At 44.2% G+C, this 19597-nt stretch overlaps 1 long non-coding RNA gene across 1 annotated transcript; it reads right to left on the bottom strand.

Moving 5' to 3' along the window:
• Positions 1–2154: 2154 nt before the first annotated feature.
• LOC121824456 (uncharacterized) lies at positions 2155–15642 on the bottom strand. Its single transcript, XR_006066348.2, has 3 exons — positions 15221–15642; positions 10537–10703; positions 2155–3027 (listed from the first exon to the last, which is right to left on the bottom strand). It is a non-coding gene; the product is annotated as an uncharacterized LOC121824456 (long non-coding RNA).
• Positions 15643–19597: the final 3955 nt, after the last annotated feature.

Here is a 19597-nt window from a genome sequence, read left to right as displayed (position 1 = left end):
CCCAGGTATCCTGGAATACAAGTTGCTTGAAATCCATCAAGTAAAACACTTGTCTCCGTCCACAAGTTTTATTGGACTTCTGGGAGCCCAGACACCTACGCAGCACCAGGGTTTGTTGTTGATATAAATTGAAAACTAAATTCTCCCCAGTATGTCACCTTGGTTGTACCTCAAAGCCTGGCTAATGCAATATGGAGCAGAAATGATGCACTTACTTCCCTCAAGCATCTCCTAGTCTGTTTATAACTTTCCTGGGAAAAAAAGCTCCTCGCATTATAAACAAGGAAGTTTCTTAGAACTGACTCGCACTATTAAGAGGCCAGTAAAAAATAGCTAGCCAGCAAGGAAGTAAGTGATACAATGCATCCAGGAAAAGCCCCGGGAGCCAAAAGACTTCGATTTCACTGTGGCTGCACTGACCAGGTGTATTTGACTAGGGGAGAGTAACCAGATGTGTTTGGGACTCAGTTTCACTGCCTTCAAATGGGCATATACCCTCTGTTCACGTACTTTACAAGGCTACTGTGAGAATGTGGTGAGTTGTTTGTGGGGAAACACTGAAAATGGGAAAGGGCCGGGAGTATTGAAGGTCTGATCACTGATTCCCCAGCATCTCTCCGAAACCTCTGGCTGCTGGACTCCGCCTCTTCAGTTTCCCAGGCCCAGTAAGCACAGCACCCTGGTCCCCAGGAGGTTACACACTGCCCTGCCCAGCCCCTCTCGCCTGGCCTGCTGTTGTGATAAAGTACTCAGGCCAAGGTAACAGGGAAAAGGGGGTTATTTTGGTTCCAGGACACAGTCCATCTGGGTAGGGAAGGCTTGGCAGCCGGAGTGGAGGCGCACCGTTTCCACAGTCCATCCGGGTAGTGAAGGCTTGGCAGCCAGAGTATGAGGCGCACCATTTCCACAGTCCATCCGGGTAGGGAAGGCTTGGCAGCCGGAGTGGAGGCGCACCGTTTCCACAGTCCATCCGGGTAGGGAAGGCTTGGCAGCCGGAGTGGAGGCGCACCGTTTCCACAGTCAAAAAGCAGAGGGAGAGGAAAGCTGCACTCAGCTCACCTCTTCCATTTTTACAGTCCAAAGTCTTCACCCAGGGAACAAGTTCCGTCCATGGTTAGGATGTGTGTTCCCTCATCAACAACCCATCAGCATAATGCCTCACAGACATTCTCGGGGCTAACCTTACAGCAAAATCTCTCATTGGTGTGCCTAGACGCTTGTATCCTAGATGATTCCAGATCCTCTCAAGCTGACAATCAGAACAACCTGTCACCACGGTGTATCTCAGTCCAGAGCCTGTCAACCTAACTAAACATAAGAATTACCAGAGTGATTTTCCTGTATTATCAATACCTAGGCCCCAGACCAAAAGCTTTCATTCAATTGGCCTGAGCAATCAGTGATTTAAGACTGTGAAAAGCACTGTGGGGACTCTAACTGGCAGCTACAAGTCTTTTCTAAACACTGTCTTGGAGGCTCATAATCTGAAGCCACAGGAATAGCCATGATTGAGCACTGACAGTGTACTACGTGTCCTGATTGGTATTTAACCACCAGCTCACTATGCCACATAGCCATCCTCCAGTGTAAGTGCTTTTACTAACCCATTGCATCAGTGGCTGATAGCCGTGAAGAAACACTGAGAAATCTGGCTTTAACAGAAGCAGGGGGTGATAGAGAAACTGGTCAAGCCAAAAACGCCTCTTAAGACTTGAATGCTTCCTGAGCCAGCACGGCGAGAGTGCCGCTCTTCCTGTAGTGCAAATGTATTGGTGGCCCTGGAATATATTAAAATTTTGGGTTTGATTTAATTTCATATTGTCTTCCATGTCTTATATCACTCTCATGTTTCATAATCAAAAAAAAAAGTATAATATGAAATTTAGAGGCAAGGGGTCTAGGAACTTCCAAATGTCTTTTCCTTCCCTCCCAAAGACCCACGGCAGTATTTACTGAGTTTTTTCTGAACTTGGTTAGAACAGAGTTCGTTCTCATGACTGGCGTGGGTTTTGCAGCTTCCTAACTCTGCTGACAAAGCCCCGGGTTTCCTCTGGGTGGCAGGGAGAACCTGGAGGGAAGAAGAATCAGAGCAGACCTGGGAGCTCTGGGGCCTCTCCATCACCTCTTTGCCAGGACCTTCAGCTTCCTTCTCTTTGTCCTCCTAACTGTATATAAATTTCAGTTTGAAGAATGACTTGTTCTTTTGTTTAAATGAAAGGTTTAGGCTGAGGGCATAATGGTGCATGATAAGTATTTTGAAAAATATCCCCAGTAGTGGGTAACTCTGCTGATGCAATAAGCCAATTCAAGCCAAATTAAAAGTCCAGATTTAATGAGCAAAGCATCCCTGGGTGATCTCAGGGGAAGAAGAGAAACCACGTGGAAGGTCTATGGACCAGACCTTAATAACCTATAGACTCGGTCTTGAGGCGCTCCAAGGGACAAGCCACTGCTTGGAAGGTTTTCTGAGGGTGGGGGTTGAAAGGAGAGGAGTGGGGCTGAGTTCCCAGCTGAACATCTGGGTGGGGTTTGGAATGGGGCCCAAGCCTGAGATTCCCAACAGTGTACACCTATTATGAAGGTAGAATCAGGAATTCAAGGCATCCTTGGCTACATAGAGAATTTAAGGCCAGCCTCAGCTACATGAGACTGTTTCAAAACAAAACAAATATATATATTATATATATTATAAATGCAGAAGTTTGAAAAACACTGCTACAATTAATAAGCTACAAATTAGACCCTACAAAAAATTGCCAACATTGAAGAATAGGGCTGCAACAAAATTTATACTGTTCTGAGTCAATCTGAATGACTCTAAAGGTACCACCGGTGAACTGTGTATGTGCAAAACAAGCCTTCATCATTGCTCTCCGTAGAAACTGCGGTGTTAGCTTAGACGTGGATTTGGAAGGAGTTGTCCAACCTCTGAACACACCCAGTGCTCCGAAGCCTTGCCCAGTCTCATGTCCTGTGCAGCAGGAGCGACAGTTCCCAGGATCCTTGGCCGCAGTGCCACAGGCTGCTCTGAGGAGGGGGAGGGAGCACAGTTTAATGATATCACATGATTTTTACTGTGATGCTTAAGGTGGAACCTTTAGTAGCATTCTAAAATAACATTTATGGCATTTTCTGATTACAAAAGTAATATTTTGATGGGCAACTAACTCTAGCCTACTGTTTGCTGCTCAGATCTCTGAAGCCAAGATTTACAAAGCTTCTTTTGTCAAATGGGAAGAACAGAAAGTTATAAGCAGAAAAACATTAATAAAACCTGTTACTTATAAAACTAATACATGTTGATAAAAGCAGAAGGGGGTGCATAAATTACTATTTCAGCAAAATGCTACTTTGCTATTGTGTACAGGAATGAGACTGAACTGTACAAATGCTACTGTTTTCTAACTTCAATAAGAACTCCCATGTAGACATAGACTCATGTCTACAGCTACATGGAGATATAGGCACACTGTACTTTAATTATTCTCCTACTGTTGACCTTTAAGATTATTTACTCTTTTGAGTTATGCTAACTAGCATGGTGATGGACATCTTTGAATATGAATCTTGGCCTGCACATCAGATCATTCCCTCTGCATAAGTAACAATAAGCATCAATAGCATAGTTCTGACAGCGTATTTTAATGAGATACCCCTTCTCAGTCTCCCCGTACCTCTAGCTATCCCACATTCATGTATTATTGGTGACCTTTCTTTGTTTGGTGCCGTTAGCAATTTCTGGCTATGCCTCTAGGCTTCTGTCCTATTTTGTTGTCAGTGATTCTTCTGAGGATTCTGTTTCCATCCAGTCATGTCAAGTGTGCTGACCATCAGATTAGAGCCCAAACCAGAGCAGCACTCTCCTTGCTGGTGTGTTCTATTAGCCTCTTGCATTCTATTATAATGCTTTAGAAGTCATTCCCCAGGATCTTTGAGGACTTGACTTGACTGTTACTTTCCTCTTCTTCTAATGCCCCTGTGTTCTCAAAGTATGTATTAAAATGAGTAGAAAGCAGCCTTCCTAACACAAGCCTGCACTTTGTGAACTCTGTCTTCTTCCATGGGAAATCCCTTATGCTTAGAGAGTATGGCTTTGTGTAATTCTTTTAAGTCAGAGAGGCTCACTGGGAAATGTGGCTGGAATTTGCACTCATTAGCATCCAAGCTGTAGTCAAAAACCTTTCTATATTCTGTGTTTAAGCAGCATAGGCCCAGAAAAACTATACCAGACATCAACCATGGCTAAATTAAATGGAGACAAATTTTAAAGTCTAGAAACATAAAGTTCTGAGCATGTCCAAGAGTCTTCATTTCTTAGGAATGTAACACTTTGGCACCTTTGACTGAAGATAGTCTGTTTAAGGGCATTTGTTCCAGAGTCTTGGAAAGTCCTGTGGGACTGCCACCACTTCCATTGCCCCAAAGCCACAGCAGCAGAAACGATTTTGTCACATGGGCTCCGTGAACTCTTTCTGTGAGGCAGGTAGTGGAGACGGTTCTGGACGATATCGATGTTTCTCCACTCTGCTATGCAGCCTGCGCAGAGTTCACCCCGATCCCCAACCCCCACTCTCCCACCTTTGTGTATTAAACACATCCGAGAAGGTTACATGAACTATCCCATGTAATAGAAACGGAGTCTATTTATAAGGCAGCCTTTCTCTTCATTCTATACACTCCACAGCATCCATTTTAATTTTAAAGATAATTATTAATGAAACTGACTGAGACTAATTTGTTCCAAATGCACCCAGATGATCAGGGTGACTGTTAAAATATTGAACTGCCACAGTGTCAACTAGTAAAGAACTATGCCTCATACTTAACACCAGACCCCTCTCTAGGAAACCATTCACCCCCAGTATCCAGCAACTAAAGAGTTAACATCCAGCACAGTGGAAGACTCTAGTTCCATAACATAGCATGGCTGGGTCAGGGTCCATTCCAACTGATGCTATATCTCAGAAGTGATAAATATTTTAATATCATCCTTAAATATTTCAGCTAATTTCAAAAAAAACATGGACTATGTGTTTATCATAGCTTTAGTCTCATTCTCTCATTTATTCTTATTTTCAATTCTTCAACAGATATTTATTAGGCTTCTTTCTATTCAGTGGTATTCAGAGAACAGTCATACCTCAAGAAAGATTATAATCTAGGGACAAAAATAACTAACAAAGTGTTTTAATACTGTGTGACGAATACTCCAGTGAGGCAAGTCGGTGTTGTGAGCTCAGAAGTGGAAGTTACAGGAACAGCCAACAGTGAAGAGGAAACTTTAGTGTCCTGTCTTCATAAGGCACATTCATGGTGGACCAGAAGTGTGGTACCAGGTCTGTACAAGCAAAGTCAGCCACCTACAGAACAGTCCAGAAGCCCAACAGAAGCAGTGACTACAGATAGAGTATAAAAAAGGTGAGAAGTTAGCCTTTCATAGCACACAATTGTGTTTAAGCTAAAGATAAGTTGAAGTTGGACATTTTCATTCCTGGGTATCTCAGAGGAACTGTGGTATCAAGCTATGCTTAAACTTGCCACAATTATAATGAAAATTGCATTACCAAGACTGCTCTGGAAGTCTACCAAGATTCCCCAGGCCAGCAGACACATTGGCTGTGAGTAAGGCAATGAGCGGGAAGGAGTCCATAGTCGCTTCCTAGGACAACAGGCCAATGGCTAACATATAATGGCAGGGAATTAGTAAATGTTGGATGAATAGACAGATGGATGGGTGGATGTGTGGATGGATGGGTGGATGGATGGATGGATGGATGGATGGATGGATGGATGGATGGATGGATGGACAGATAGACAGATGGATGGATGGAAGCCTATGAAGTTTGAAGAAGGGTTTAGAAAACATTCCCACCACTTCACATATGTCTCATCCATTGCTTCTTGCATCCTCACCCTGTTGGCTCTTCTGATTCCTGTGGCTGGGGGCCTAGAATTACCAATTCATCCAACTTTCTCCCTTGTGCTTCTGTGATTTTTAGCACTAAACCTGCATCCTCGGACACGGTTCCTCCCACTGCAGTCCCAGCAAACTAGAAAGGTTTGACGTCCTCCTCCTGAGCTTCTGAGAATGGGGAAATTCTGAAGACAACAGAACAGTCAGTTCAGTGGCAGGAAAGCATTTGGGGGCTGAGGTGGGTGTCCCAAAGCCTCATAAACTCTCATAAGTTTTTCAGATAAACAAGTTGGGAAAGGCATTCTAAGAAGGAACAGTGTAGACAAAGGTATGGGAGTAGAGGTCCAGTTGTAAGGTTGGACTTCTCAGAACTGAAAGGCAGGTGTCCTCATGTCCATCTGCAAGTTGAAGCTGCTGAAAAGAAACCCTTTCACCTCCAGTTACAGCGAGCTGGGCACTTGTCTTCCTCTCTGCTCCGGATAATCAAGAATTCCCAGCACTGCCCACTTATTCCAAGGGAGTGTGGTCTGGGTCCTTCTCGTTCTTGTTCTCACCCTACTAGTTCCTACTGCTACTGTGCATAAATAAGAAATTTGATGTGACTCAGCACTGCCACGGGCTGTTCCATGCAGCAAAAGGCTAGTTTGTTTTTGATCTACCGATTGCGTCTAAACACCTGACTCAGACCATGCCACCGTTCCCCTAGGACTCAAGCACTCAGCTGATGAAACACCTGGGTATTGTGGGAATACTGGGTTCATTTCTTCTAGATGCTTCTCTAACTCTGCTCCAAACACATGTTTTCCCTGTGGAAGCAGAAGCTCGCCAGCAGAACAACAGCCCAGTGGTCCTATTCATACATGGATGCTTGATCAGGGTACTTCAGGCAGCGGTATCCACTCACTGTGGCTTCCTTACCTACTCTGACAATCAAGTACTCACACTGTTCCTCTCTGAGTTCCTTTCTGTTAATGGCCCCACTTGAAGTAACTACTTGTCATCCCCAGTGTAGAACACCCTGGCTTTACATAAGAACTGTGATTCATTCCCTACAAAGCACCACCCCTGCCTTAATTCTTAAAAGAGTCACAGTTGTGTTCAGGTGTCACAGATCCAAGTGTCCCAGGGGCAGACCACTCCCCCAGCTAACAGCAATCCAACTAAGGATAACATATTGTGCCTTTGGAATATTTATTTGTTATTTTTCTATTGCTGTGATAAAATACCATAACCAAGGCAACTCACAGAAGGATTTGTTTGGCTTACGGTTCCAGAGGGATGAGGGTCTGTCACGGCAGGGAAGCTCAGCAGCAGTCAGACGTGGTGACTAACGCAGCAACCTAAGCTCGCATCTTAAACCACAAGCAGGAAGCAGAAAGAGCACATCGGGAATGGCACACTCCACTGACACACTTCCTCCAGCAAGGCCCTGCCTCCTGAGCCTCCCCAACAGCACCTCCAGCTGGGAACCAAGCATTCAAATGCCAGGGAAGCATATATCGCTCAAACCATGAGGTTGGTTCAGGCCCAGTATATAAACTAGTGATAGCCAATGAGATGCAAGATGACATCTAGCAGTGTCTCTGTGAACAGAATCGAAGATGTGGATTGTCCTGTATTCTCAGCTCTCGAGGTATTGCTGCAGCCATCTTGCTGTCAGTCTGAAGAATAGCAGAGGAGAGGGAAGAGCACCTGACCAGAATACAAGCCCAACGCTTTCATCCTGAAATAGACTATCTCTAGACACTTAACTGAAGGATGTGGAGAGTTTAAAAGTTTTAGACCTATTTCTTAGAACCAATTCCACTCAGCTAGTTCATTTGTAATCCATAAGAAAAAAGGGGGAAAAAAGTTTTGATAATCTGCCATGGCAAAAAAATACTTTAATAGCAATACTTTAATAGCAATACTTTTCTCTGATATTCTTAAACAATGTTCATTACTGGTATCAGTAAGATTTTTTAAAAAATATAAGAGGAAAAGGAGAACTAGAAATGAGTAAAATGGAAAAGTATAAGAGGTAAAGATCTTTGTGAGTCCTTCTCTCCCATTAAAAGCAGAATTCCTCACTTGAGATCTGTTCCGTAACTGAAAACCAGAGTTGAAAGCAAGAGCTGGCTTGCACAGGAAAAGTGGATACCAAAGAGGACTGAACCAATGAGGGACAGGGATAGTACACGTGGCTGTTGTGTGCAGTTGGTCACATGTTACAGAAACAAAGAAATGGAGCAGAATTATCATGAGTACTAACCACTGATATTGCCCATTAACTGTGGATATTGTTTTAGTTACTCGCTGTTGGATAAAATACCTGATGAAAAGGAACCTAAGTGGGGGAAGGTTTGTTTTGGAGCACAGTTTGAGAGGATGCAGTCCACCGTGGCAGAGAAGACACATGGCGGGAGCAGGAGGCAGCATCCACAGTCAGGAAACGGAGAGAGATGAACGCTGGTGCTCAGCTCGCCTCCCCCTCTTCCCTTTTATTCAGCTTGGGACCCCATCCATGACGTGGGAGTACCAACATTCAGGGTTCTTCCTAAGTTAAGTCACACATCAGTATGTGGTCCCTAAGTCATTCCAAATCCAGTCACGTTGACAATAAATATTGACCATCAGAGCTATTAAGGACCAGGACCATAAGATGTCTTTTGGGTATAAAATGGCAGTCTCATGATTGATAAGACAATTCTTCAAGCTACTTTTTCAGTGTGGTTAAGAATTGCTCTGAACCACCTGCACCCAGTTATCCAGGGCCTCTTTGAAGACAGTTGGCCAAGGAGAGAAGGAAAGTTCTTGAATGTTTCTGGGCTGCTGTTTCCTTGCTTCTAATTAGAGATCATATATCATCCAAAGGTCTCTGAAGACAATGGAAAATGTGGTGCCTGTCTCAAATTTTAAATTCTATTTCCTTTCTTTTTCCCTTCCTGACATGATTGAAAGGACTGCTATTTCCTTAGAATGTATGTGAAGTCTGTCTTCTGGTGAATAATTAGCACCTAAGGATCAGCACCTATTTGAGACTGCTGGGCTCTTCACACGGTGGCTAGGGGCACAGCTGAGATTCAGCTCAAGTCCCGCCAGCTCTTCAGAGCCAATGTTCCCCAAAGATGCCCATTTACAGCCTTAGAAACTATTCATCACATGAAAAGCAGCCAGTCTATATAGCAAGTTCCAGACAAGCTGGGATTACATAATAAGACACTATTTGATGAAAGGAAGAAAGAAAGATTGGTGAGAATGAGATTCATTTAAACAATATATTTTTAGGTAGATACTATAATAGGCATGAAACATTATCAGGTCAATATATAATCAATATGAGACCAAGAGCACTCTTAATTTATAATCTGACTTAGAAAATACATCATCCTACACTCCAGATTCTGCACCTAAAATTTTATTAGTTTGGTATTATTAGGGAGATATCAGCTTAAGTGCTACCCTTCCCAAGTAACATGCTGATTTTTTATTGTTGTTTTATTATGTGTATTGGTGTTTGACCTGCATGTTTGTGTCTGTACCATGCGCATATAGAGCCCATGGAGGCCACAAGAGGCCACCAGATCCCCGGAGCTGGAGTTACAGATAGTTGTGAGCCATCATGTGGTGCTGGGAATCAACTGAGTTTGGAAACCAAATCCAGGTCTTCTGGAAGAGTATCCAGTGCTCTTACCCACCGAGCCATCTAGACACTAACATCTGGATTTTTAACAGGTGTTGGAAAGAAAAACTCTCCCTTCCACTGATAACCACACACACACACACACACACACACACACACACATTTATATATTACATATTAATACATGGGGATGATTGAAGGGAAGAAAATACAGAGTTCTTCTAGAAAGGCAAGCAACTCAAAGGAACTGGACCAGCATTGAATGGAGAGCGAATAGCAGCAGAAGACACTGTTGAAGAAGCAGGTACCCCAGTCACAAAGGGGCTGATGTGTTCTGCACAGCACCTAGCATTGAGGCTTAGGACTGAGGCAAGCCCAGTACACATTTTAAGCAGGTACATGGCCAGACAGAATTCTCTGTCGATGAAAAGTTAGAAGTGACTGTGTGTCTTGTTTGGGCCATCTTAATGTTAATAAAAGTGACATGGGTCACCTCCCTGTGTACATTTAAGAACCAGTGAGTGCTCTGCCATCCCCTGATTCACTTCTAGACAATAACCAAGAATGTTAAGATTGTTCCTGAGTGGGTACCATGAACAGAGTGCCCTGAAGAGTGTCAGTGGCCTTGTTTGTCTTAGCCACTTTGATTCACAGGTTGTTTAATTGCTGCGATAAAGCCACAGGCCACTCTGACTGAGGTAGCAGGAGAATAGCAGTATTGGGTCTGTATTTTGTATAGTAATGAATGTCAATGCAAAGGACCCAGTAGAGGTAGGGGAGAAGTTAATTACAAGCAAGAAAACCAACAGGGAGAGATTGCAGCAGTCTGGGAAAGAGGTGATAAAGGCCTAAGTTAGAACAAGAAGAGTGTAGGTAAAGAAAATGATTTATAGTTGGCAAATGCTTCAACTGCAGACTCAACAACCCTTGTTGGTGACAAAATGTAGCTTGTAGATATTTAGTCATCTGTTTCTACAAACAAGTTACCTCCAAAACTTACCAAACTAGAGCAAAGACAAACATGTGCTTGTCTCATGGTGTGGAAGGTCTGCCAGTTCAGGCACATTAGCCGGTGGTTATCACTCAGCAGCTCTCATTAGTTGCCTGGCCAAGATGCTGAAGGTTGAGCTGGAAGTAACCCACTCATATGCTCAGGAACCAGTGACCCTGAAATGACCGGAGATAATCGGGAAAAATCAGAACTCATTACTACTTGTAATAATCTCATGGAGAATGGTACTATTAGGAGGTGTGGCCTTGTTGAAAGAAGGGTGTCACTGTAGGGGCAGGCTTTGAGGTCTCTTTTGTTTAAGCTTTGCTCAGTGTCACAGTTGACTTCCTGTTGCCTGCAAGTTGTAGGACTCTCAGCTACTTCTCCAGCACAATGTCTGCCACCACGCTTCCTGACATGATGATAATGGACTGAACCTCTGAAACTATAAGCCACCACCACAATTAAATGTTTTCCTTATAACAGTTGCCATGGTCATGGTGTCTCTTCACAGCCATAAAAACCTAACTGAGACACTACTTTAAAGTAATGGCTCTAGCCATGTTCTATCAGTACCCACTGAGCCTCTCTTATTCCTAGACATCCTGCCAGGAAACTACAAAGCATGCTCAGTAACAAAGCCATGAAGGACACTTCTGTGAGGATCCAACCCTACGGCTTTATTCACTCATTTAGTTGTTCATCTAATTCACACAGCAAATTTTCATTGAGTAAATGCTACAATCATTCAGTGCTAGGCACCTCGTCTAAGTCTTTCTGGAGTAGTGTCTGCTAATGTTTCTGTCCAATCATGATAGTTATTGTTATTATAATCTTCACAATAGTTGTGCAAAGCTGGCGGCATAGAAAGCATCCCTGAGAATCTGTGGAAAGTTATGTAGGTGTCCCTGATGTATTTTCCTACCATGGAAGGTGATTGTGACATTTCTCTAGCAGCAATTTCTCACAGCCATCACCAAGTTATTTCATCCTAAGGATTGAGCTCTCCATGCCCTTTACATGGGTCATGAGAGTGGGCGAAGCATTTGTCTTATTTCAGAGGGGAGATTCAGTCTTCCTGCATTGTCAATCATCTCCCAACTATAATTTAATAATCAGAATCCTGTAAGCACTCAGGAGGGTGATGGGCAAACGAATGCTGGGAGCACTGAGCCCTTATTTTCGTTCTGAAAACTTGATCTTGGTATCTACCACCTCTCAGCTTCTTACATAATCGGTTGCAACACATCGTGATGAAACAGGAACTACACAGGCGCTAACAAGGTGCCAGTTGCTGCCACGTGCAATTAGGAATAGTCCTGGCGACAAACGAGAAATCGAGATATCAGACTTTAGCTACAGCCTTCAAAGACCTTCTGGCTCAGTCAGTGCTTCCCTTACACTCGAATTCCATTCCCAGTACCTGCATAAAAGCCAGGCGTGGCACACATCTTGTAAGCCAGCTCTGGGACAGGCAGAAAGAGGCAGCTCTCAGGGCTCTCTGGCAAGCCTGTCGAGACAAAATAATGATACTCTCTCAAGACATAGGGTGGAGTGGCAGGACTGCGCATGCTCCAGCGAACAGCCCTGCGCTCCTGCACATGCAGACAGCACTAACTGGATCCGGGGTTATAAAAACAAAAGGAAAAAGGCATGAAGTTGGGAGGAGGGCATGCGGGAGTCTTGGAGGAGTTGAGGGAGTAAGGGTGGATATGATATGAGTTCATTGTATTCACGTATGAAATTACCAAGGACTGTATAATAAAAATATTGTTTTAAATGAATCAGGATGTCTGGCTCTAGAAATTTAAGGTCATCAAATACATCCTAGAATTTAAAAGAGTAGAGATCCATCTTACATAAAGGCCACGTTTCAAAGTCAGTATGCCAGAAGAAAATCAAGTGTAGCCAAAAAAAAATGTGAAGAGCAATAGAGAACACCAGACATTGACCTCTGGCATCTGCACACTCACGCACAGACATACAGAGAAGAATGAGAATAAAGATAAGAATGAGTAGGAGGTGGAGGAACAGATGACGAAGGAAAAGAACAAGAATTTGCCTGTGCTAGATTCTAGCAAGAAACCTAAAGCTATCTATGAACCCATCCAATAGTCTCCTTCAGTCTGGCCCTCACCAAAAAGTCCTTTATCTCCTTAGAATCTTACCTTCCTCCCAAACATCCTTAGGACTCCGCTAAATTGTCCATTGATACAAAGAATTACTAACACATTGCATTAATTTCCTTCTGTTATTATAGCAAATTACCATGAATATTAGTAGACATCAGTGTTTATAATAAATAGATTTACTCTATCACAGTTCTAAAGAGGAGAAGTAAGAAAACAACGCGTCTCCAGGGCCATTCTCTTCATGAAGACTCCAGAAAAGAATCCTTTCCTGCCTATTTCGGCTTCTGATGCTGCCAGCAAGGTCCAGCATTCCTTGGCTTGCAGCTACATCATTCCAGTTTCCATCTCCATCCTCATTCAAACAGCTGCTCTCCTTCCTCTGTGTGTGTGTGCCTGCCTACAGCTCCCTCCTCTCATAAAAGTTCCAGTCATGGGTTCACAGTCCACTCTAATCCAAGAAAGCCTCATCTTAATTTGATTGCATCCACAAACACCTCTTTCCAAACAAGGTCACATGCTCTGATGGCACTTTATGTCATTTCGGAAGACACAATTCAACCCACAGCCATCCTCAAATGTCAAGTGCTGTGCATCTGAAAACTCTTCCCAAATGGCATTATAAGCGGGGGTATTTTGCCTCCCTGGCCCTCTCTGTGAAGCTGGAATGATGTCCTCCTGTCTTCTTCGAAAGTTTGTGGCCACTTAAAGCAACCTCCTTCCTCTCCTCTTTCCATCACTCCTGTCTTTCCCTCGTTTTCTCCTCGTCTTTTTCCTCTTTCCCATCCTTCCCCCCACAAACACTAGTGACTATAATGGGATGGCCTTGAGAAAGGGCTATGGAAGACAGAAGAAAGTGAAGCAGACTGGGAGCATAGCTCAGTCGGCAGAGTGCTTGCCTGGCTTGCACAAAGCCATGGGTTCAATGCCCAGCGCTGCATAAATCCTGCATGTGCCTGTAATTCCAGCACTGGAGAGATGGAGGTAAGAAGATCAGAAATTCAAGATCATCCCTGGCTACACAGTGAGTTCAAGGCCAGCCTGGGGTGTGTGAGAAACTAATGAAGTAGGACTCCCACATTCAAACACAACAGTAGATAAAAATCACAATATAAAGCACAAGGAGGTAAATGCCATAAGAGAGTCACAGGGGCAGTGGCACCAAACAGAAAGGATAGCTACAAGACAGTGGAGCTCAGCTTTTTAAAACCTACCTAGGAGCTGGATTTTCAGAAAGAACTTTAGGAAGATTTCCCAGGTGTGCTATGAGAAAAGTCAGGGGAAGATGAACTCCCAGCACAGGCAAACATTTCTCTTTACTACAAAAACATCTTAGAAACTGTAACAGAAAAAAGATGGCACCCAAAAAAGCTCCAGAGCCCCTCAGCGGTCATGGTCGGTGCTCGTCATCTCTGAGTCGTGTTTCTAATGTGCTGTCTGTTTGTTTGTTTGTTGTTTGTATTTTTTATTTTTGAACTTTAATGGCCGTGCATTATTTTTAATGAAAAAAAAATTGTATTTTATATAAATTATTTAAGTATTTCACCTCCAAATTACTGTCACATAAAAGGAGGCAGCTAATCTTCTGAGATAAAGAATCCTAACTCAGCCCTGACTGCGTTTTGACAACATCGTGGAGACACCAGCCTTGGATGGTTCCCGGTCCTGGCTTCCTGGAGGTCCAGAGCCTGAGTTTTTCCTTTAGGTAAGCGTTGTCTGCCCTCTGCTGGCGACTCAAAGTCACAAAAGACAAGGGTTTGCCTTTCCTGTCTCCCAAGACAAAATGAAAAGACAAAAAAAAAAAAAAAAGTAAAATCCACCTTTAATTTTAAAGCATTAGTTACATTACTGCAACAGTTTCCACTTCCTTCTGCACATCCCACATCAGAGAGGAAAGACCGTGTGTTCACTGCCCTTCGTGGCCCTCAGCTGGGACTTCCAACCGTCACCCAGACTGGAGGAACAGCCTGGCTTCACTGGGAGCAGGGTGGGCTTTGTTGGGTGTGTATGGTGGGGCAGCAGGGGTCAGGTGACTACAGATTGGCTGGGGTCAGGATAGGGGGTTGCCATCAGGAAGCAATCAGATGAGTCTCTAACGTAAGTGCTTCCTTACGTTAGGACTGCATTCTCAGCCTCAACACTACTGGCCTAGAGTGGGCAGTGCTTGGTTATGGGGATGCCCTGTGCAGTGTGAGATATTTCCCAGCATCCCTGGCTTCTGTCCACCAGATATAAGTACCCCTCTTCCTCTCAGTGACGGCAACCAAACATATCTCTGGGCATTGCCAAATATCCCTCTACCACTGAGGGTGTGTGTGTGTGTGTGTGTGTGTGTGTGTGTGTGTGTGTGTACATGTGTGTATGTGTGTGTGCACATGTGCCTGTACATGGAGGACAGAAGAGTGCATCTATTTCCTCCTCTATCACTATACATTTGTTCTGCTGAAATAAGATGTCTCCCTGAACCTTGGCCTCACGTTTCCTCAGCAAGCCCCAGTGACCCTCCTGTTTCCGCTTACCTTCGAGCTGGGGTTACAGGTGTGCATAGGACACTTGATTATTACCTGGATTCTGGGCTCCCAACTTCCATCTTCATCTTGTACAGCAAGTACTTTTAATAACTGAACCAGCTCTACAGCCAGAGGGTTATCTTCAGACCTAGGCTCAATTCCTCTTAAACCATCAGTCTGCCGTTGTTGACGGCGGTGGCGGTTGATGTGGTGGTGGCAGCAGCTGTGTTCGGGATTCGGATTGCCTTGGGTTTCAGGAAAGCAAAACTGTGTCTCTGATGTTATATAGTGCACCCTGTCCCCTGTATCCCAGGCCGACTTCATAGTTGCCGTGAAGCCATGTTTTTGAACATCTGATCATTTTGCCTCCATCTTCTAAGTACTGGGGTTCAAGCATACCAACAGGATCTGTTTATGTGGTGTTGAAAATGCAACCCAGGGCTTCCTGCGTGGTAAGCAAGTACTCTCCCAGCTGAGCTACATCCCCAGCCTTGTGTTGTTTTTTGAGACACAATCTTACTGTGTAGCCAAGAGTGGCCTTGAACTTGCCATTTCCCTGCCTTGGCCTCCCCAGTACTAGTACAAGTGGGTGGCATCACACACATCGATCTTCTGGTGTGCAAATACGCACAATGGCAAGAACAAAGAGCTCTCCGTGTCCCCAGGTCAAATGACTCGGTTTCATCAACTGCAAAGAGCTGGCTGACATCAAACCTGTATCTAGGCTGGTGGCGTGGCTCATCAGGTCAAGACGCTTGCTGCCAAGCCCAACAATGTGAGTTTGCTCCCTGGATCCTGCATGGTGGAAGGAAAGAACCAACTCCTGTAAGTTGTCCTTTGATCTCCACAGACACACACACACACACACACACACACACACACTCACACACACACCACACACCAAAACAATCAACATATCTTTCAAGATCGTTGTTTGTGAAGTTAACCGAAACTTGTGAAGCAGCCATCATCACTATAAGGCAGGGTGCTGAGGGCCGTCACGGGGAACAACCAATGAGAGCCCTGAGAGCGGGTGGCAGGAAACATGGCAGGGACGACCTACAGATGTAAAATGGGTCATGAGGTTGGAATGAAGCACCTCAACCTTTCATTCTCTTTGAAAATAAATTTTTTAAAAAATTTTAAAAGCTCTGATAACTCCTCCTCCTCTTCTGTTACTCCTTTTGCTCTTTCTTTTCCATGACTCCTTCCTCCTTTTTCCTCTTTTTTCTTTTTCTTTTTTTTTTTTTTTTGCATTTATTTCAAAATTTGTTTGGGGCCAGGGCCAGGTACGGTGATACCCCCCTTTAACCCCAGCACTCGGGAGCCAGGGGCAGGCCGATCTCTGAGTCTGAGGCCCGCCTAATCTATGTGGTGAGTTCAGGCTGGCCAGGGCTGCATTATGATGAGACAGTCTCAAACATTTGTTTTCACTTGGTACCAAGAGTGGAGGTCCACAGCTATAACCCCCGAACTTGAGAGGCTGAGTTCAAGGGAGGCCTAGACTGTGTAATAAAAACTAGTTTCAGCAAAACAATTTCTTTTTTTTTTTTTTTGTTTGTTTGTTTGTTTGTTTGTTTTTCGAGACAGGGTTTCTCTGCGTAGTTTTGTGCCTTTCCTGGAGCTCACTTGGTAGCCCAGGCTGGCCTCGAACTCACAGCGATCCACCTGGCTCTGCCTCCCGAGTGCTGGGATTAAAGGCGTGCGCCACCACCGCCCGGCTAAAACAATTTCTTTAAAAATCGTTTGGTGGAAATCTTAACCCACAGTGACTGAGGCTGTCTATTCTGCATCTGCAATGTGGGCATCTATGTTTTCTGCACAGATATTGAGACGTTTGGTCCAAGGATGCTTCTCCAGACTGTATTAGTTTGTTACATAACAACATAGACACCGTTTAAACTTTTTGAAACCCAATACATATGGCCAGAAGGCCTTTTTTGGACAAGGGACTGCAGATAATTACATTGAAATTAACAGGAGAATGAGCAATACGAGAGGCGAAACTTCACATTAGGTGTGTGCTCATGTCTCCTTTGCATCTTACACCATATGAAATTGTGTCTGAGATACACACACACACACACACACACACACACACACACACACACACACACACACACACACGGGTGTGTGGCCTGCAGGTCAGGCCTGTGGATTTTGCTGGAACAACAGAAGCAGCCCCATCCAGAGACCAGTCACTGTTTCCATCCGTTGCCCTGAGACAGAAGTCATACCTCGTTACAGAAGCAGCCCAGCCCCTCCTCACTGTTCACCACAGCTCCCCTGCCACAACGATGCTTCCCTCCAGCTCCCGCTAGCAAGGATCTGCTTCAGCTACCCAAGACACGCTGCGCTCAACAGCTTTCCTCTGTCCCCCTCGCTCAGGAGCCTGGCGCCTAGAGCAGCACCTTAGCCCTGAGTCCTGCTCTTCTCTAAATGGATGCATGAGACATTCTGAACATCCAGTATGTGTTTAGATATTGCTCTTGACACTGTAACCCTTTTTTCTGCCTCTTTTGGGGGAAGAGGGGCAAGGGGCAGAGACATAGCAATCTTTTTTGTGTCATTACTTCCAAGTCAGTACCATACAAGGAGGTACCATCTGTAAGACATCGTGAGAGGAAGAGGGATGTGGATGAGGAGAACACTTGCCTAGCATGTGGAGGACCCTGGATAGATCTCAGCACTGGAAACTAAAAACAAATGCTTGGTAACATAAAATAGACTTTCAAGATGTCATTAAAAGCTGTTTAATTATTCCATAATTAATAGTCATGAATTTCTTTTTCCTCTATATGATATGCATATGTCAGCAAGCCTTTCAGCTCTTTGCACAGTGTGTCTTCACAAATGGCATGGGTTAAGGCAGTCTGTGTTATTGTTAATGTCAAGAGAATAAAAGTTTACAAATGCTCACCCGCTGTTTCATTTATTTATGCTTCTCTGCTCCCCACTGAATATTCTTTAAAACCTTTGTATGCGCTAACTTCAGGTGCTTAATGAATGTTTGATGAGGAAATGAAAGAGTTCTTCTAACAGTGTATGTGGGGTTCATTGCCTTTCTAACTGAGCTCAGGGACTGTTTCCTGTCCCAGTGAGACAGTTTATAAGTGTTACTTAAATGTGAGCCAAACTCTACAACTTTCTGAGGACTCTCATGCACGTTAAAAAGTCATTTTAAAATCAACACAAAAATGTGCTTTGACCCGGGAGCGCCACCAACTTTCTCTTTTACATGGAATGGAGTTAAGGAGCCATTGCTACCTCCCCCGTCCCCCTTTCAAAGGCAGGAATTGGCAAGAGGCAAAGAAGTCAAACAACACTGAAAGGAATTTGGGAGCCTGATGTGTGCCTGTAACCTCATCTCTTGGGAGGCCCGGACTGCAGGGTTCTGGGATTCAGGCCAGGCAGAACTATAAGGTAACACCTTATTTCAAAGACACAAAACAGTAAAGATTTTTTTTTTTAGAGGAGGAAAGAAATCCGTGGTTACGATCAACTTTATGTAACATAAAAAGAGGAACGAATCACCAGACAAGGCAAACACTGATTCCAAAGTTGCTCTACGTTAAGACACTCTGGTTCAATTTCCCTGTGGAAAAATCCGCAATAAAACAATTGGCCACCAGGGGGAGGTGTAGCATAGTCCAACGGAACTGTCTGCCTGCGCCACCGAGCGCTTGTGCTGGAGACCCGTCTTTCCTGGACTGACGGTCTCAAAGACCCCAGGCGTGAATCAATTTCCCGACCAACTCTGCATGAACCATCGCTTTCCATGGAAAAGCATTTCATGAAGACTGTGGTTGGAGACCTATTCTTAGGAACAGAAAATCACGTGGGATCAGTGACGTTTGAGCCTGCAAGGGTCTTGGCTACCATCTGGTACCCTCACTCTGGAGGAGCCTCTCCCATGTTCGCATCTGCTGGTGACTCTAGACATTTACATGTGCTTAGTTTGCATTTTATATTTCCCACTATTAGAACACATGAGGCTGTTACATTCAATTTAGTAGTTAATAACTAACACTAAAAGAACCTTTGATCACTTAAAAACACCAGGATTCATCCTTTTAGTTTCTGTCTGGAATTCTTGTAAACTGTTTGGTTTGTGTAAGCCTTGTTTACTTTCACTCAGAAGCCCTGAAACTTTGTTAATTTGGCATGTCAGATGCAGAGCTACTCACCTTAGCATAAAGAAAAATACAGAGCCAGCATTTGAATTAACTTGGTGGTAAGAAAGCTTGGGACGACTTAGAGAGACCTACCTGTAACCACATTCGCCACCCCAGCCTCGGTGCAGGGAAGCTTGGGAAGACATAGAGGGACTTATCTGCCAACCACATTCGCCACCCCAGCCTTGGGAGAAGCTCAGACTGGAACAGGATTTTTATTTTTACGTTCAAGGGAATTTCTAGGATGGAAAGGGAG

Source organism: Peromyscus maniculatus, chromosome 20, assembly GCF_049852395.1.
Source record: "Peromyscus maniculatus bairdii isolate BWxNUB_F1_BW_parent chromosome 20, HU_Pman_BW_mat_3.1, whole genome shotgun sequence".
NCBI lineage: Eukaryota > Metazoa > Chordata > Mammalia > Rodentia > Cricetidae > Peromyscus > Peromyscus maniculatus.
This window is presented reverse-complemented; position numbering and strand designations above follow the sequence as displayed.